A 13,795-nucleotide genomic window follows, 5' to 3' on the forward strand; every position below is an offset into this window, starting at 1 on the left:
AACCACTGCGCCACCAGGGAAGCCCCTCTCTTTACAGTTTTGATGTCAGTGAAGTTGTCCATTAGAGAGACTGAGAAGAGATGAATGTTAGAGGAAAAAACATTAACGAATGGCAATTTTTCAGCATTCCCCAAAGATGAAGTTACCTTGAAAATTATGTAAGAATACACCATGAGGCCTATGGAAAGGTGATGTAAAGAGGTCTGTTTTTTATACTGTATCATCTTTCTAGAGCTATATCTTTATATCTTCCTGAGTGTGGCAGCCAAAATATTCTTTGCACTAGAAGCTGCATCTACCTCTATTCAGTGGTTCAGAATTTTAAATTACTTTTGGTTAAAAACATGGGCTTTGGAGTCTGGCAGAAATAGGTCCATGTCCTGAGTCTCTGCCTCTTCCCAGCTGTGTGGCCTTGGGCAGGTCTAAGATGAGGACAGTAACAGTATCCATCCCATAGTGTCACTGTGAGGTTTAAACCATCAGTGAATGTACAATGCTTATTGCAGTGCCTGTGGGTCTTAATAAGTGCTAATTATTAATAGTATTAGTAATACTATCGTTCTCATCATTATTGTTATTTTTACTATGAAACACATACACAGGGACATGTATTTGTGTATCTAATCCATAGCAGCTGGGTCTGAAAGACAAGAAAATGTGAAGACTCTTTTAGAAGATGGGAAAAATAAATTCCAATACACATGCAAACTTAAGAATACATGGCTCTTCTGGATAACTTATGAGCTAATTTCTGGAAAGGAATCAAGAGACAATCTCTGTGAAAGTAATATTTTAATTTAATATTTATTTTTATCAAGATAATTCATGTAGATTTAGAGGCAAATCTTACTACCATAAAACTTGTAACAAAAAACAATAATCACTTATTTGGGGTGGGGTAGAGGTGGACTCAAAATACTCGTTATTATATGGTGAAGGTGAGAGAAAAGGCTATATCTAGAATAACATCTAGTTTGGGGGACACCTAAGCAACTCGGTGGATGGCAGGCCCATTAACTAAGATAGAGAAGACTGGTGGTTGAGCAGGATTTCAGCAGAGAGGGGAAGCAAAGAATCAAGAAACCTGATATTTAGCCATCAAAAGTGAAGATGTTGGGTAGACAATTTGATATACAGCTTAGAGGTCAGGGCATGGGTCATGGGGAAAGTTACTGATTTGGAGATTACTGGCATGTAGATGTTAAATATTTAATATTTAAATGATAGCAACTCAGGTGAAGAAAGCTAAAAAACTGATGCTGAAGCCTTTCAACATGCAGAGCTCAGGCTGAGGAAGAGCACCCAAGAAAGGTGACTGAGAAGCAACAGCTGTTAAGACTGTCAGAGTCAGGAGGATGCTGTGACTCTGGAGTAAACAGTGGTTCAGGGCTTCCCTGGTGGCGCAGTGGTTAAGTATCCACCTGCCAATGCAGGGGACACGGGTTCGAGCCCTGGTCTGGGAAGAACCCACATGCCGCGGAGCAACTAAGCCCATGTGCCACAACTACTGAGCCTGCGCTCTAGAGCCCGCAAGCCACAACTACTGAAGCCCGCACACCTAGAGCCCGTGCTGTGCCACAAGAGAAGCCACTGCAGTGAGAAGCCCGCGCACGACAACAAGGAGTAGCCCCCGCTCACAGCAACTTGAGAAAAGCCCACACTCAGCAACGAAGACCCAACACAGCCAAACATAAATAAATAAATAAATTTATATTTAAAAAGTGGTTCAAGGAGGAGGGCGTGGACAACTGTGTGCCTGCAGCTCAGTAATCACAGTATAAACCCAGCCGCCCTTTATTTCCCTGCTCCTACCCTCAATGGACCACCGGGCTTTTTCTATTATTGTTCTCTTGCATTAGAATGGCTCCTCACCTGCCAAAATCCTATCTATCCTTCATGACCCAGCAAGAATGCCATCACCTTGGTAATGCGTTTCCTGACTCCACTAATTAAAAATGCTCTCTTCCTCCACAATATTCCATAGCCCATTGTATACTATAACTTATTCTGCCTTGTGCTGTAACTATATATATTCTCTCTCCATCCTTCCTGTATCCCAACTGGACTATAGTCCCCCAACCCCTATAATGCAGCAGAATGCTGGGCATATACTAGGTACTCAGTAAAGATTTTTCACTGAGTCAAATCCAAAAATATAGAACTCAAACCTGGAAAAGTTTCTTCAAAGGACAATCTCATTTAACACTTTAGATTTCTGTTTGTCAGCATGAATATCTTCTGCACCCAAGCCCAGAAATTATTTATACATTTTCCTGACCCTCTATAGAAAAATAGTGGGGGGAATCATTCCCCAAAAGCAAAGTTTTTAAATGACATCATTAAAAAAAAAAAAAAAAAAAACTACATGACCAAAAAACAGGGTAGTGTGGGCAAAGCTCCTGTCACATGCATTGACTGCATATCTCCTGAGCTAATGGCTATTTTAGAAACCATTTAGACTAAACTTTCCCCCCAGATCTCAGGTATGAAAATAACAAGTTGCAAAAGTTCCATGGATGAAACAACATTTGTGATCCCTGAACTTCACAGTAAAAAGCTAAAAAGATTGTACTAATCCAAGCCTTGGGTTAGCAGCCAGCAATTCTTCAATCTTCTTGCTTCAAATATCATCATGTGCTTTCATCCTCTTACACTGAGGAGGAGAAGTGTGGTAGAAAGAAGTCACTGGAAAGTAGTTCTGGCTAAGAGTTGGAGGAAGAGGAGAGAGAAAAACAGGTTATCAATGGTAAATACAGTCAGAGTCAAAACTTTATAAATCAAATAGAATTTCTACAAGCTTAATGAGGGAGAATTATTTGCCAAGCTGCCATGTGCAACATGCTATAAAAACAACTGGGATTTAATGTCATGAATGTTAATTTTTATGATTTCGTTTATCCCCTCCTCTTTTTTGCACCATGTTGCAAAACAGTTCTCTTTTGAAACTAATCACTCTTTTGTGGTCAACAGCAATTTACAAATTAGACGCTCAGACTTTTGCTAAAAAATTTAGGCCTTTACACGTATTTGTAGATAGACAAATAGCCTAGTGATTAAGGTATGCATTCTTTTTAGTTGCATATGCCAGATCTACCAAATATTAGTGATCATCCAAACTGGTTGCTTTTTGTTAAAATTTCTACTTCCTGCACTTTCAGACCCACATATTCAGAGGTAGAAAACTTTCTGAGAGTGCAAGGTGATGATTCTTGCAGATGCCCAGCAGTAGACTACATAAGTGTAAATAATCAACGTAGCCCCACTTTGCTGCTACACTAAAAAGTCCAGTAACCTCTTTTTCTTAATGGTGGTGCCAGTTCCACCACATTCTGGAAGGTATTGGTTCCCTTAAGTACAATGTGGAGCCATCAGAATAAAAGGGCAGCATGAGGGAAAACGACAGTGTGGGACTTTGTGGTCTATAGATTTAGTTGCTCATACAAGAACCTGAGAGGGGGAAACCCCCAAAAGATTAGTCACTTTGTTTTGTTTTGCAGAACTCAATTCAGGTTAACAAAGCATTTGCCAACAAAGGAGATGGGAGAATGGCAGTATTCACTTGCTCTGGTCTGAATAAGCAAATGTGGGATTTGTGGGCTGACTAATGTCCTGGGATAAACCAGGCATTCAGCCAAATTCTAGGAGTTTTGATGCAAAGACAGCAAGCCCACACTTTTCTTCATGGAAAGTGCTCCATGGGAGTATTGATGTCCACAAGGGCAGCCTGGGTCTTCAACTGCCTTAAAGATTCACCCAGGGCTTCCCTGGTGGCGCAGTGGTTGAGAGTCAACCTGCCGATGCAGGGGACACAGGTTTGTGCCCCGGTCTGGGAGGATCCCACATGCCGCGGGGCGGCTGGGCCCATGAGCCATGGCTGCTGAGCCTGTGCGTCCGGAGCCTGTGCTCCGCAACGGGAGAGGCCACAACAGTGAGAGGCCTGTGTACCGCAAAAAAAAAAAAATTAAAGATTCAGCCCCAGGGAATTCTCAATGTTTCTATAATTGAAAACCTAGATCAAGTGATAGAAGCAGAATTCCTTCTTCTTGGAAAGTGTTAAATATGCCATTCATCTCCTTTTAGAAATGTGTTATCACTGTCCCTTTTTAAATACATTACCCTGAAAATATATTATTAGGCTGCTAAAATGTGACTCTGGTTCTATCTTTCCTTTCATTCACTCATTTCATTCACTGAGTGCCTTCTGTATGCTCCAGGCATCATGTAAGGCTCTATGGATGAAACAGTGACTGAGTCAGAGCCAGTCCAGCTCTTGGGAAGCCTCCGGGCAGCCTCTGACAATTTCAAGGGCACTGGAAGAGTATTACAATCTTATAATTTTATTTTTGGTTAGAGGAAAGTATTAAAATTTGTAGTTTTTTTAGTGGGAGAAACAGTAAGCCCCTCAATTAAGGTCTCAGCATAAGTCTGTGGGGAAGTCAGAGAGTTTCCCTTTATTTGACCCCTAGGATCCCCCACCATGCTGTGAGGACCAGAGTCATCACTTAACCCTAGGCTAAAGTAGATTTTATTACAAATGACAGCTAGTGAAATATCAAGGACTAAGTTTCACAGGTTCTTAACTAACTCAAGAAAAACTTCCCAGCAGCAGCTCATGCAATCTCCTTTAAATCTATAAGGCTGGTTTATCTACCCAGATGAGAAACATACATGGCATATGCAGGCTAAAAGCAAAATCCCTGGAATGATTCAATGTGAATATAACATAAACTAGAAGGAGAAAGTTCACTGTGGTAATTGGTACAAAGGGAGCATTTTATGGGTCTCCAGAATATCTCCAACCTTCCTTGTAATGTAAGATCTTCTTAAGTAGTATTTACCCACACTGGAGCCTTCATATTTCCCACATGAAGATGTAATCTCCATGACTTATTAACCCTCCAGAGTCCCAGGAAGAGCCTGCCAAACTGCAAATTTAGATAATTCCCTTTAAGAGGCATTATATGTAACTGCCTTTAGAAGGAAATTCGGCTACATTAGCAGAGATTTCAAGCAAGCTCTTTCACAAAAAACTGTCAAGGAGTGTTTATGAAGTCACCTGATCAGTACCAAGTTTAACATATTTAGATTAGTCTCATCAACATAACTCTTTAGGAATAAAAGTATTACAAAATCAAGATCTGGAGAAGGAGCATAACCCCTGCTTAATTACTGTGAGGAGGGGGGAGAAAGTTGAAAGAGAAAGCTATAGACAAATTGGAAAAGAGCTATTTCAGGTATAAAAAAATAAGGAAGGAAAACCTGAGCCTGGGATTGGATGATAAGCAGATAGCAGAAGCCACCACAGAAACTCTGTTTGACCAGAGGCTCAGTGCTTGCCTTGAAGGAACAAGATGAAGTGCACAGCCCACAAACCAGAGGAAGCCTGCACAGGAAGCGGAGAGGAAGATAGAGGCTTATGAACTTGGGGACAGGATGAAGCCAGTCCATGTGAGGTTCAAAAAAACCAAGTAGGCAATACGAGCATCAAAGTGTTTCCTTGTGTCATTAACTCAGGACCACAACCTGATTTCAAAACACCATGGAACCACGGATGGAAAAACTGTGTAAACTGGGGCCATTTAAAAAAATTTCTCTCCGCCGTATGCTTGTCAGAGACGATCAGAACCCTCTGAGCACTTTGCAAGGCACGCACTGGATCTCACTGTGGTGAGCGATTTGACCGGCAGTGTCACATTTCCCAGCAAAATTAGACAAGCAGCTTGACTTGACAAGTAGCATGAAATAACATAAAAAGCTTCCCTAGACAGTGCCAGAGAATTAGGTGCCAAAAGCCTGAGGTGATTATTAGAAAATGGTTCCCGCCTCCAATTGTCTGACTACAGTCTCTTCATCACCAGGAAGCTGCTACAGCAGAACCCAGCCAAAGCAATCACTGCTCCCTTAGGAAGCATTCACTGTTCACCGTGAGCTCACGCTAACATTCCCGCTGTTTGCAAAGTGGCTAGATGGGGATATGACAGCAATTCCTGTTGTCAGTGAAAGAGACATTGCCCAGCAGGATTTTAACTTTTAACTGGATTTCAGCCATGCTGTTTCCTTTGGTTACCTGTCAGCTGAAACTTCTTTGGTATCCAAGTTCTAGTGTATTTCATTTCTATGGTCATCAGAGCAGTACAAAGGAAGAAAAACTAGAAAGGGGTCAGGATACCCCAGTTCTGTCCCTAATCAACTGCAAGGCCTTTAGCCTGGCCAAGTTGCTTCCCTTTTCCTTTAATCATAAAATGAGATAATATAAAACCTATCTCAGAGGGTTACAGTCATAGGAGAGAACAGATGAGCAAAATGTTATAGGAGGTATATTCATATATAATACTTAAGCGGTGTGTGTATGTGTGTGTACATACAACTTTTTAAATGTTTTCCAGTTGCATAAAAGTGAGGTGTAGATCTGGCAAGTACCTGGATAAGAAAAGTGACATGGACAATTGGATATTTAAGAACAAAAATGCCTCCCTTGATTCTACAGGGAAAAGATAATTGTCTAAATTGTTCAGAACATTTTTCTTCTCCAAGTCCTAGTCATGGAATCTATACAAGACTGAATTTCATGATTGCTGGCAGACAAAATATTTTGAGGAAAAAATAACACTAGCTGTTGATTATTAAATGTTTACTATATGCTGGCCAATCTGTGAAGCACTTTACAAATATTACTTCACTTCCTCTTCATTACAATCCCATGAAATATGTATTATTTAATAACATTATACACTATGCCTAAGTTTAGGAAAGCAATTATACTCCAATAAAGATGTTAAAAAAATACATTATGTAAAACCTTCCAACACATTATAAATTGAAATGTATTTAAACTCATAGCCCTGGATTTAAAAATCAGGAAATAAAACTGTTTCTCTTGCTGAACTCAAAAAAAAAAAAAAAGAAAGAAAGAAATTTATTGTTTGAACTAATATTTAAATTCAGGTCTGTCTGACTTCAAGGCCCTTGGTCTTAATCAGAGCCATTACAGCTCTGTGAAGGAAATTATGTTTCTCTTTTGCCCCAACTTTTTGCAGTTACTATTAAAAGTTGGCCTGTGTGCTCTGGCTGGTTGGAAGGGCAGTCCTTGTGTGGCCCTTTGTATAAGAGCTGACAGTTACTGGAGGCCCACATAGAGGGAGTGGTATGAGGGAAGAGTTCTAAACGGAGAGGGAAAAGGAGCTTCACGGGTAAAGGACCTGTGGGACTTACACTCAGTTCTGAAAAGCTGCATTTCTTGGGTAAATGCCACAGAGGTTTGTCTTTAGACAGAACAGGAAAGAGTCCCAGAAATACACCCACACTTACATGATCAATTAACCTGCAACAAAGGAGGCAAGACTACACAATGGGAAAAAAACAGCCTCTTTAATAAGCGGTGTTGGAAAAACTGGACAGTTACATGCAAAAGAATGAAACTGGACTACTTTCTCACAGCATACACAAAAATAAACTCAAAATGGATTAAAGACAAATGTAAGAACTGAAACCATAAAACTCCTAGGAGAAAACATAGGCAGTACACTCTTTGGCATTTGTCTTAGCAATATTTTTTTGGATATGTCTCCTCAGTCAAAAGAAACAAAAGCAAAAATAACCAAATAGTACTACATCAAACTAAAAAGCTTTTGCTCAGCAAAGGAAAGCATCAATAAAATGAAAAAGCCACCTACTGAATAGGAGAAGATATTTGCAAACAATATGTTCAATATGGGGTTAATATCCAAAATATATACATTTTTAAACTCATACAACTCAATAGCAAAAAAAAAACAACCCGATTAAAAACTGGGCAGGGAATCTAAATAAACATTTTTCCAAAAAAGACATACACATGGCCAACAGACACATGAAAATATGCTCAACATCACTAATCATCAGGGAAATGCAAATCAAAACTACTATGAGATATCACCTCACACCTGTCAGGATGGCTGTTATCAAGAAGACAAAAGATAACAAGTGTTGGTGAGGGTGTGGAGAAAAGGGAACACTTGACCACTGTTGATGGGATTGTTAATTTTTGTAACTGCTATGGAAAACAGTATGGAGATTCTTCAAAAAATTAAAAATAGAACTACCATATGATGCAGCAATTTCACTTCTGGATATTTACCTAAATAAAACAAAAACACTAATTCGAAAAGATATGTGCACCTCTATGTTCATTGTAGCATTATTTACAATAGCCAAGTTATGGACGCAATATAAGTGTCCACCAATAGAAGAATGGATAAAGAAGATGTGATACACACACACACACACACACACACACACACACACATATATATACACCTTCATACATACATACACACACAGAGAGAGAAATATTACTCAGCCATAAAAAATGAAATCTTGTTATTTGCAACAACAAGGATGGATCTATAAGGTATTACGGTAAGAGAAATAAGTCAGAGAAAGACAAATACCCCATGATGTCAGTCATATGTGGAATCCAAAAAGCAAACAAGGCAGAGATTGGTTGAAGATGGTGGAGTAGAAGGATGTGCACTCACTCCCTCTTGCTAGAGCACTGGAATCACAACTAACTGCTGAACAATCATTGACAGAAAGACACTGGAACACACCAAAAAAAGATACCCCACACCCAAAGACAAAGGAGAAGCCACAATGAGACGGTAGGAGGGGTGCAATAACAATCAAATCAAATCCCAGAACTGCTGGGTGGGTGACTCAAAAACTGGAGAACACGTATACCACAGAAGTCCACCCACTGGAGTGAAGGTTCTGAGCCCCATGTCAGGCTTCCCAACCTGGGGGTCCAGCAAAGGGAGGAGGAATTCCTAGAGAATCACACTTTGAAGGCTAACGGGATTTGATTACAGGACTTTGACAGGACTGGGGGAAACAGAGACTCCACTCTTGGAGGGCACACACAAATTAGTGTGTGCATCAGGGCCCAGTGGAAGGGGCAGTGACCCCATAGGAGACTGAACCAGGCCTACCTGCTAGTGTTGGAGGACCTCCTGCAGAGGCAGGGGGTGGCTGTGTGTCACCATGGGGACAAGGACACTGGCAGCAGAAGTTCTGGGAAGCACCCCTTGGTGTGAGCCCTCCCAGAGTCCACCATTAGCCCCACCAAAGAGCTGGGTAGGCTCCAGTGCTGGGTCACCTCAGGCCAAACAACCAACATGGAGGGAACCTAGCCCCACCCATCAGCAGACAAGCGGATTAAAGTTTTACTGAGCTCTGCCCACGAGAGCAACATCCAGCTCTACCCACCACCAGTCCCTCCCATCAGGAAGCTTGCACAAGCTTCTTAGATAGCCTCATCCACCAGAGGGCAGACAGCAGAAACAAGGAGAACTACAATACTGCAGGCTATGGAAGGAAAACTACATTCACAGAAAGATAGACAAAATGAAAAGGCAGAGGACTATGTACCAGATGAAGGGACAAGATAAAACCCCAGGAAAACAACTAAATGAAGTGGAGATAGGCAACCTTCCAGAAAAAGAATTCAGAATAATGATAGTGAAGATGATCCAGGACCTTGGAAAAAGAATGGAGGCAAAGATTGAGAAGATGCAAGAAGTGTTTAACAAAAACCTAGAAGAATTAAAGAACAAACACATAGAAGAATTAAAGAACAAACAAACAGAGATGAACAATGCAATAACTGAAATGAAAAATACACTGGAAGGAATCAATAGCAGAATAGCTGATGCAGAAGAATGGATAAGTGACCTGGAAGACAGAATGGTGGAATTCACTGCTGTGGAACAGAATAAAGAAAAAAGAATGAAAAGAAATGAAGACAGCCTAAGAGACCTCTGGGACAATATTAAACACAACAGCATTCACATTATAGGGGTCCCAGAAAGAGAAGAGAGAGAGAAAGGACCTGAGAAAATATTTGAATAGATTATGGTCAGAAACTTCCTTAACATGGGAAAGGAAATAGCCACCCATGTCCAGGAAGCGCAGAGAGTCCCAGGCAGGATAAACCCAAGGAGAAGCACGCCAAGGCACATAGTAATCAAACTGACAAAAATTAAAGACAAAGAAAAATTATTGAAAGCAACAAGGGAAAAATGACAAATAACATACAAGGGAACTCCCATAAGGTTAACAGCTGATTTCCCAGCGGAAACTCTACAAGCCAGAAGGGAGTGGCACAATATATTTAAAGTAATGAAAGGGAAGAACCTACAACCAAGATTACTCTACCCAGCAAGAATCTCATTCAGATTCGACAGAGAAATCAAAAGCTTTACAGACAAGCAAAAGCTAAGAGAATTCAGCACCACCAAACCAGCTCTACAACAAATGCTAAAGGAACTTCTCTAAGTGGGAAACACAAGAGAAGAAAAGGACCTACAAAAACAAACCCATAACGATTAAGAAAGTGGTAATAGGAACAGGCATATCAATAATTACCTTAAACATGAATGGATTAAATGCTCCAACCAAAAGACACAGGCTCGCTGAATGGATACAAAAACTAGACCAATCTATATGCTGTCTCCAAGAGACCCACTTCAGACCTAAGGACACATACAGACTGAAAGTGAGGGGATGGAAAAAGAGATTCCATGCAAATGGAAATCAAAAGAAAGCTTGACTGGCCATACTCATATCAGATAAAATAGACTTTAAAATAAAGAATGTTACAAGAGACAAGGAAGGACACTACATAATGAGCAAGTGATCAATCCAAGAAGAAGATACAACAATTATAAATATATACGCACCCAACATAGGACCACCTCAATCGACAGTAACACAATAATAGTGGGGGACTTTAACACCTCACTTACACCAATGGACAGGTCATGCAGACAGAAAATTAATAAGGAAACACAAGCTTTAAATGACACAATAGAACAGATAGATTTAATTGATATTTATAGGACATTCCATCCAAAACCAGCAGATTACACTTTCTTCTCAAGTGCACACAGAACATTCTCCAGGATAGATCACATCTTGGGTCACAAATCAAGCCTCAGTAAATTTAAGAAAATTGAAATGATATCAAGCAACTTTTCCGACAACGCTGTGAGATTAGAAATCAATTACAGGGATAAAAACATAAAAAACACAAACCTATGGAGGCTAAACAACACGTTTCTAAATAACAAAGAGATCACTGAAGAAATCAAAGAAGAAATCAGAAAATACCTAGAGACAAATTACAACAAAAACATGATGATCCAAAACCTATGGGATGCAGCAAAAGCAGCTTTAGAGGGAAGTTTATAGCAATACAAACCTAACTCAAGAAACAAGAAAAATCTCAAATAAACAATCTAACCTTACACCTAAAGGAACTACAGAAAGAAGAACAAAAAAACCCAAAGTTAGTAGAAGGAAAGAAACCATAAAGAGCAGAAATAAATGAAATAGAAACAAAGAAAACAATAGCAAAGATCAATAAAACTAAAAGCTGATTCTTTGAGAAGATAAACAACATGGATGAACCTTTAGCCAGACTCATCAAGAAAAAGAGGGAGAGGACTCAAATCAATAAAATTAGAAATGAAAAAGGAGAAGTTAACAATGGACACCGCAGAAATACAAAGCATTGTAAGAAACTACTACAAGCAACTCTATGCCAATAAAATGGACAACCTGGAAGAAATGGACAAATTCTTAGAAAAGCACAACCTTCCGAGACTGAACCAGGAAGAAATAGAAAATATGAAGAGACCAGTCACAAGTAATGATATTGAAACTGTGATTAAAAATCCTCCAGCAGGGCTTCCCTGGTGGCACAGTGGTTGAGAGTCCGCCTGCTGATGCAGGGGTCGCAGGTTTGTGCCCTGGTCCAGGAAGATCCCACATGCCGTGGAGCGACTGGGCCCATCAGCCATGGCTGCTGAGCCTGCACGTCTGGAGCCTGTGCTTTGCTACGGGAGAGGCCACAACAGTGAGAGGCCCATGTACCACAAAAAAAAAAAAAAAAATCTTGCAGCAAACAAAAGTCCAGGACCAGATGGCTTCACAGGTGAATTCTATAAAACATTTAGAGAAGAGCTAACACCCATCCTTCTCAAACTCTTCCAAAAAATAGCAGAGGAAGGAACACTCCCAAACTCATTCTATGAGGCCACCATCACCCTGATAACAAAACTAGACAAAGATACTACAAAAAAAATGTATTTTTGTAGTATCAATATCAAATATCACTGATGAATATAGATGCAAAAATCCTCAACAAAGTACTAGCAAACAGAATCCAACAACACATTAAAAGGATCAAACACCATGATCAAGTGGGATTTATCCCAGGGATGCAGGATTCTTCAATATATGCAAATCAGTCAATGTGATACACCATATTAACAAATTGAAGAATAAAAACCATATGATCATCTCAATAGATGCAGAAAAAGCTTTTGACAAAATTCAACACCCATTTATGATAAAAAAAAAACTCTCCAGAAAGTGGGCATAGAAGGAACCTACCTCAACATAATAAAGGCCATATACAACAAACGCACAGCAAACATCATTCTCAGTGGTAAAAAACTGAAAGCATTTCCTCTAAGATCAGGAGCAAGACAAGGATGTCCACTCTCACCACTATTATTCAACATTGTTTGGAAGTCCTAGCCACGGCATTCAGAGAAGAAAAAGAAATAAAAGGAATACAAATTGGAAAACAAGAAGTAAAGCTGTCACTGTTTGCAGATGACATGATACTATACATAGAGAATCCTAAAGGTGCCACCAGAAAACTACTACAGCTAATCAATGAATTTGGTAAAGTAGCAGGATACAAAATTAATGCTCAGAAATTTCTTGCATTCCTATACACTAATGCTGAAAAATCTGAAAGAGAAATTAAGGAAACACTCCCATTTACCATTGAAACAAAGAGAATAAAATACCTAGGAATAAACCTACCTAAGGAGATAAAAGACCTGTACTCAGAAAACTATAAGACACTGATGAAAGAAATTAAAGATGACACAAACAGATGGAGAGATATACCATGTTCTTGGATTGGAAGAATCAGTATTGTGAAAATGACTGTACTACCCAAAGCAATCTACAGATTCAATGCAATCCCTATCAAATTACCAGTGGCATTTTTTACAGAACTAGAACAAAAAATCTTAAAATTTGTATGGAGACACAGAAGACCCCGAATAGCCAAAGCATTCTTGAAGGGGAAAAAGGGAGCTGGAGGAATCAGACTCCCTGACTTCAGACTATACTACAAAGCTACAGTAATCAAGACAATATGGTACTGGCACAAAAACATAAATATAGATCAATGGAACAGGATAGAAAGCCCAAAGATAAACCCATGCACCTATGGTCAACTTATCTATGACAAATGAGGCAAGGATATACAATGGAGAAAAGACAGTCTCTTCAATAAGTGGTGCTGGGGAAAGTGGACAGCTATATGTAAAAGAATGAAATTAGAACACTCCCTAGCACCATACACAAAAATAAACTCAAAATGGATTCGAGACCTAAATGTAAGACCGGACACTATAAAACTCTTAGAGGAAAACATGGGAAGAATACTCTTTGACATAAATCACAGCAAGATCTTTTTTGATCCACCTCCTAGAGTAATGGAAATAAAAACAAAAATAAACAAAATGGACCTAATGAAACTTAAAAAGTTTTGCAAAGCAAAGGAAACTACAAACAAGATGAAAAGACAGCCCTCAGAATGGGAGAAAATATTTGCAAACGAATCAACGGACAAAGGATTAATCTCCAAAATATATAAACAGCTCAATATTAAAAAAACAAACCCAATCAAAAAATGGGCAGAAGACCTAAATAGACATTTCTCCAAAGACGACAT

The 13,795-nt window shown here is 39.6% G+C and overlaps 1 long non-coding RNA gene across 4 annotated transcripts in view; it reads right to left on the reverse strand.

Moving 5' to 3' along the window:
* Positions 1–779: 779 nt before the first annotated feature.
* Positions 780–13,795, reverse strand: part of LOC109549918 (uncharacterized) — a 62,471-nt gene continuing 49,455 nt past the window's right edge. For all 4 annotated transcript variants that reach the window (XR_012332477.1, XR_012332478.1, XR_002176337.3 and 1 more), the window contains one exon: positions 780–2,702. This is a non-coding gene — a long non-coding RNA (uncharacterized lncRNA). The remainder of the gene's footprint in view (positions 2,703–13,795) is intronic.

This window comes from Tursiops truncatus, chromosome 6 (assembly GCF_011762595.2).
Source record: "Tursiops truncatus isolate mTurTru1 chromosome 6, mTurTru1.mat.Y, whole genome shotgun sequence".
Lineage (NCBI taxonomy): Eukaryota > Metazoa > Chordata > Mammalia > Artiodactyla > Delphinidae > Tursiops > Tursiops truncatus.